The sequence below is a fragment of the Stegostoma tigrinum genome, chromosome 27, assembly GCF_030684315.1.
Source record: "Stegostoma tigrinum isolate sSteTig4 chromosome 27, sSteTig4.hap1, whole genome shotgun sequence".
Lineage (NCBI taxonomy): Eukaryota > Metazoa > Chordata > Chondrichthyes > Orectolobiformes > Stegostomatidae > Stegostoma > Stegostoma tigrinum.
This window is the reverse complement of record NC_081380.1, coordinates 9,149,012-9,156,085: the sequence shown is the minus strand read 5'-3', so window position 1 is coordinate 9,156,085 and position 7,074 is coordinate 9,149,012.

Genomic DNA, 7,074 nt, shown 5'->3' with positions numbered 1-7,074 from the left:
GCTCATTCTAACCTCATGCTCTAGCATTGAGCCTGTCACAAAGTCAATAGGGGAACCGGTAGAGGTCAGCTAATCCATTGACCTAATATCAGAAAACACAAATAGGAAGGATTTACAAACCGAATATACAGAAGTCCCTCTCTTCTCAGAAAAATCCACTTCTTAGAGAAAACTCGTACCCGAGTTTTGGAACTTTGCGTTCACACCCTTATGCCACCACTCATGGACAAATCACAATCCTAGTTCCACTATCTACCTCACACAGAGTCATCCTTTTCCTCCAACCCCTTAGCCTGGGCTCTTTGTCATGTGTAAGCATTGACAATGACTTACATCAATTACAGAAGGAAACACATCCAGTACATTGGAACATGTAATCACCTGATAAAGATAGACAGACACCTGGATATGGGCGCAGGGTATTGGTCAGGGAAGGGTTCGGGACCCAGGTATATTCGGAAGAAGAGGAGAGGTCATTGAGTAAATATAAATGGAATATCACAACGTGGGGATTAAATGTAGACCCCAAAACAGCACCCCTGGTAATTCAGCACAAAATCCATCCTAGCCTTGGCTAACTGACCACTAGCCATGACAAAAGTCTTTTCCTCCACTGCTTCATAGTTTATCTGAGCAGCTTTCTGAAGAACACAGGGCACATTGTGACAGGCCAACCACCAACATCACCAACCCCCTACCTCCACACACACACACACACACACACACACACACACACACACACACACATGCACAGACACACGAGCGCACACACGCTCATGCACACACACACACACACACACACACACACTCGTACACACACACACACTCTCACTCACTCGCACACACTCTCACTCACTCGCATGCACACACACACAGAGACGCATACACGCGCACACACACACAACACACACACACAGTGGCATGCCCACTGCTGGGACAAGAACAATAGCCTATCACCCTGAAGTGAGCTGTGCAGCCATTTCCAAAGGCACTTTTCAGAGGCTTAGAACTAGTGAGTGTGCTGGCCATCCACAGAGTCAAGACTCACTCTCATTTACAGGATGGTTGATAGCAACTAGATAACCACTGACAGTTCAGCTTCCCCTGTAACAGTTCAGCTACACCCACTGGGGCTAGAGCAGGTTGGGTTAGTTTTAGGTGGTAGGTGTGACAAACACTTGTTGCTTATTCTCCATGCAATTTAAAGCCCAGGGCATAAATGATTCATAACCACCACTGCACCACAACTGGTTTGTATGAAACAATAGAGCTGATTCCTTTTTTTCTGGTGAATTAGTCACTTCCCTGGGTCAGGGTGGGCATGGGGGGAATGTAAATGGTTTCAAGCCCTCAGTGTTCACACAGAGTATCTCTGCTGCAGACAGCACTCCATTTTCCTTCCATCCATTTTTCCCTCATCTCCCCTGTAGGTGTTACTCTTTCCTGGGCAGTTATACAGGTGTGGCCATTCCCTGGTATCTTGCTTATATAGAACTGCCTTTGCTTTGAACTCGCTTTCTCTAAAAACTCAATTTCAAAGCTACCTGTCTGAGTTAAGAGGGACTTCAGTACGTTAGGTTTGTAAATCATTCTCGCTTTGCACTTGTAACCAGACCAATTAAAACCTTCAATCATACTTGAATTTTGATTGTGAACTTGAAACGCAGTTTGTCTCATCCCATCCCCAGTGGGGAATAAAACAGCAATAGTAATGTTTAGAGATAATAGGAACTGCAGATGCTGGAGAATCCGAGACAACAAAGTGTGGAGCTGGATGAACACAGCAGGCCAAGCAGCATCTTAGGAGCACAAAAGCTGACGTTTCGGGCCTAGACCCTTCATTAGAAATAGTAATATTTAGATGGGTTGTACTGGGCCTCTGTCTTGAAATTTACAAGATGAGTATTTACCACTTTAACTGTTTTTTTCATTTATTCAATGATGTTCTCATTGTCCCACCAAGGGGTGATCAGTAGACAGAGATCAACTGCAAGAACCTTAGCTGACTTAGTCTTCAGTGAACACAGGGATTTATGGTGCGCTTAAAGCCATTCTAACTGAGATCACAAACCCACCATGGACCTTCAGTGAGTTCAGCTAATTGTCTGAGAAACTGCTTCAGCTTGTGGGGTTGGGCCTGTGCCCTTTAATGAATACCAAGGACCCCGCCTAACTCATATTATTATTGAACGTGCATAAATCATTTTCCAATTCACAAATTGTCCCAACACACTTCACAAATGACGAGTTTTGTTTCAGCAATGCATTAGTCCATTGGTCGGGAAACACAGTAGCCAAACATAACAAGAATATGAAAACACAAGTGAGATAACGATGGATGAGCAGCGGTGGTAATGTTGGTTGCAGGCCAGAACGTTACCTCCCTGCTTTTTTATGAAAAGCAAGTGGGATTGGTCACACGTCCAATATTAAGGTAGGGCTTCAGTTTCATGTGTTATATAAAACAGAGTACCTCAGTATTACCTTGAAAAAGGGCGGGTTATGTGTAGCCACAGAAACTGTTTGGAAAAACAGAAAATTTCAAGTAAATTCTAGTTAAATGCTAAGTGTGGTGCCCACAGTAGCTGCCTGACAGATTATATCAGGGAGGGTGGTGCAGTAGTTACGTGGCTGACTGTGAACCCAGGTTATGTGATTGTCATTTACTGATTATATGAAGCCAGGCCTCTGGGTTGATAAACCAAGCAAAGAGGCATTCGAATCTCACTGGGCCAGTTTGTGAATTTGGATTCAACTTGCAAAAACAATTTGGAAATAAAAGTGATCAGATCGTTGGAAAGACCTAGCTGCTTTGCTCATTTTACAGAAGCAAGCATGTAACATTTATGTGGTCTGGCCTGCATGCCCTGAGCAATGGGCAGGGCCAGAGGAGAGCTACAGGCAGGATACTGAGAGATATCTAAAAGGTCACTGGGTGGATTGGAAACCTGGCACAGCCCTGCCTCCAGGTGATCTTGCTGAGCAATGCAAGTAGCTATCTCCCTGTCAGCACTACTTCCCTGTTCGTGCCAACTTTCTGTCAGCGACCCCTAGCACCAGGCAGCACATTGTTGTCAGTTCACTTCCCTCTCAAGCTTTTATGGTGGGAATCCTGCTGGGATGTTTCTGGCAGCAGATGGGCCCACGGCGTGAGCAAAATCCAGCAGGTCACTGACAGCAGTGCCCCGGTGACAGACTGGGGCAAGAGGAAGAGCAGAGTCTCCATCATTTGCAACACAGTTCATCCTTCCCACTCCATTTGCTGCCATGCCATGTCTGCCACAGGATCAGGGTGTTGGCCACAGGCCATTCCGTGGAAAGGATCCATAATATGGGCCCCTAGCTGCGCCCACAGGTAAGTCTTAAAAATTTCATACATTGTCTGAGGATTCTCCACCTTGAGACATCCTTATATTCCATTGCTTGTTGTAACACCCACCTCTATTCATTAGTATTCTGTATTCAATGCCCACGATGCAATTGCCTGTATGTTACATACAAGGAGACCGACGAACTTATGAATTAAGAGCAGATATAGTCCTTCAGACAGCTCTGCCACTCAATAAGATGATGGTTGAATTGGTGGCATAGTGTCTCAGTGGTTAGCACTGCAGCCTCACAGCACCAAAGACCTGGGTTTGATTCCAGCCTCGGGCAACTGTCTGTGTGGAGTTTGCACATTCTCCCTGTGTCTGCGTGGGTTTCCTCCGTGTGCTCTGGTTTCCTCCCACAGTCCAAAGATGTGCAGGCTAGGTGGCTCAGCCATACTAAATTGCCCGTAGTGTTCAGGGGTGTGTGGGTTATAGGGGAATGGGTCTGGGTGGGATGCTTCCAGGGGCATTGTGGACTTGTTGGGCCAAAGGGCCTGTTTCCACACTGTAGGGAATCTAATTGTTTCTGTTTTGAATTCCAGATCCCAATCTACTCCTGATAGCTTGGATTAACAAGAATTTACCTACCTCTACAATGACCCCACCACCACCACTTTCTGAGGCAGTATTCCCAAAGTCTTACAACACAATGAGGGACATCTGTTTCCTTAACTCTGTTATATAGGGCCATCTTTAAGTTTTACACAGTGAACCCCCTCCCCCCAGCCGACCCTGCCCAATCAGACACATCCATATTTGCAAACACAATTTCCACATTCACCTGGTCAACACCATACAGGATCTTATCAGCTTCAATCAAGTCACCTCTCCCTCTTCTAAACTTGAGAACAAAACAAGCTGAGTCTGCTCAATCCATCCTTGTAAGACAATCTTCCAAGTATCAAATGAGAAAACTCCTTTTAAAACATCTCTGATGCATTTCCATTCTTCCTTAAAAAAGACCGAATCTGCGCAGTTTTCAAGGTGTGTTCACAACAATGCCTTGCATAACTGAAAAAAGATCCTTACTTCTATGCTTAATTCTTCTTGTACTGAAGGATTGCATTAGTCTGCTTTGGTGAAACCAAACACAGATCATATCTCTCCAGTCTGTAAGCATGACTCTGAGTTCAGATCACTTGTTTTCTTTCTCCATCACTCCCTTTCCGTCTTCTATTCTTGGTCTCCTACACTAAGCTCAGTGGAAGTTTGAGGTACAAAACCTTATCATTCAGTCAATCACTTTGCAATCTACTGGCCTCATCACAGAGTTCAACAATGCCAAATTATAACTATTGCTCCTAGTTTCTCAGATAGCGGGCATCTCTTTGTGGCAAATCTTATCGATAGTGTTTTCAGTGCGACCAATCCTGGCCATTGTTTTGCCCTGTCCCTATTATGTATTTGTGTTATCCCACCTCACTAGGGAAAGGAATTTGATATTTAAGTATTGCCACAAAAACCAAACTAGTTTGGTATTCTGTGCTATATGAGGTTGTGGAGGCCAGATCGTGGAGTATATTTTAAAGAAAGAAATAATTTGCTAAACTCTAAAGGTATGAGGGATTTGGGGAGAGGGCATGAGTATGGTTTTGAAATAGAGGAACAGCCAAATGGCGGAACAAGCAGGCATAGTCCTGCTTCCATTGTCTATCTTTCTGTGAAATGAGCTGGCATCCAGCCCAAAAGTAGAGAATTGAAATGCCAAAGCTGATGCCACCTTTTAATAACCTCAAAGATCCTCAAGGCTTCTTATTCAACAAAGCTCATGTAACAATTCAATCTAGTTGAAGAGCCTATTCTTTTTAAACACAGGTATCTCCACCACAGATCTTCCGGTTGCAGTGTGTGTTACCTGCAGGTTATCTAGATAACTGAGCACTTTTTTACGACAATGACACAGACAGGGTAGAAGTACATGGATCCTGACTATTACTGTTGCAAAACGGCTCTGATGAAGGGTCTAGGCCTGAAACGTCAGCTTTTGTGCTCCTAAGATGCTGCTTGGCCTGCTGTGTTCATCCAGCCCCACACTTTGTTATCTTGGATTCTCTAGCATCTGCAGTTTCCATTATCTCTGAGTATGATACTGAGCTGGTTCACACAGCTGACTACTGGCCAGGACTAACTGCTCACTCTGAGTGCATGTTTTTACATGTTTGTAAAGAACAATAAACAACTGCAATTTTGGGAGGGGTGGATCTTTCACTGTGTGCCTGAAACCAGTTCTGGTGCTGTTCTCATTATTATTTACCTGGTTTTAAGGAAAAGCAGTCCAGTTGTTAATCAGACCCGATGTGGCAAGGTTTAATAATTCAAAATACACTGCAGTCAGTTGCAGCGTTTACCAAGAACAGATGTCTTTGACATTTGGCAAAAGGTGAGCTCGCGATTAAGAAGCAAAGTTAATTAATGCAGACACGGGCAGTTGATCCCTTGTTCTTCATTCGCTTGTATAACAGCAAAGCCCCACCCAGCTAATGTAGGTGCTTTCTCAATTTGACTGCTCTCCTGAAAATAACAAGATATATTTTTATAACAGATAATGGGAACTGCAGATGCTGGAGAATCCAAGATAACAAAGTGTGGAGCTGGATGAACACAGCAGGCCAAGCAGCATCTCAGGAGTACAAAAGCTGATGTTTCGGGCCTAGACCCTTCATTAGAAAAGGGGGACGGGGAGAGAGTTCTGAAATAAATAGGGAGAGAGGGGGAGGCAGATCAAAGATGGATAGAAGGGAAGATAGGTGGAGAGGAGACAGACAAGTTAAGGGGGCAGGGATGGAGAGGTGAGTGTAGGTGGGGAGATAGGGAGGGGATAGGTCAGTTCGGGGAGGATGGACAGGTCAAGGGGGTGGGATGAGGTTAGTAGGTAGGGAAAGGTTTGCAGCTTGAGGTAGGAGGAGGGGATAGGTGAGAGGAAGAACAGGTTAGGCAGCCGGGTACGAGCTGGGCTGGTTTTGGGGTGCAGTGGGGGGAGGGGAGATTTTGAAGCTTGTGAAATCCATATTGATACCATTGGGCTGCAGGGTTCCCATGCGGAATATGAGTTACTGTTCCGGCATGGTTGTGGCACTGCAGGAGGCCCAAGATGGACATGTCGTCTGCCGTATGGGAGGGGGAGTTGAAAAGGTTCGTGACTGGGAGGTGCAGTTGTTTATTGTGAACCGAGCGTAGGTGTTCTACAAAGCTGTCCCCAAGCCTCCGCTTCGTTTCCCCAATGTAAGGGAGGCCACAACAGGTACAGTGGATACAGTATACCACATCAGCAGATGTGCAGGTGAACATCTGTTTGATATGGAAGGTCTTCTTGGGGCCTGGCCTGGGGCTGAGGGAGGTGGTTTGGGGGCAAGTGTAGCACTTCCTGCAGTTGCAGGGGAAGGTACTGGGTGTGGTGAGGTTGGAGGGGAGTGTGGAGCAGACAAGGGAGCCCCAGAGAGAGGGGTCTCTCCAGAAAGCAGACAAGGGTGGAGAGGGAAAATTGTCTTTGGTGGGGGGGTCAGATTGCAAATGGCGCGAGTGTTGGAGGATGATGCATTGGATCCGGAGGTTGGTGGGGTGGTAAGTGGGGACGACGGGGATTCTTTTTTGGTTGTTATTGCTGGGGGGGCGTGGTGTGAGGGATGAGGTGTGGGAAATGGGGGAGACACGGTTCTCGACCACTGTGGGGGGGACATTGTGGTCCTTGAAAAATGAGGACATC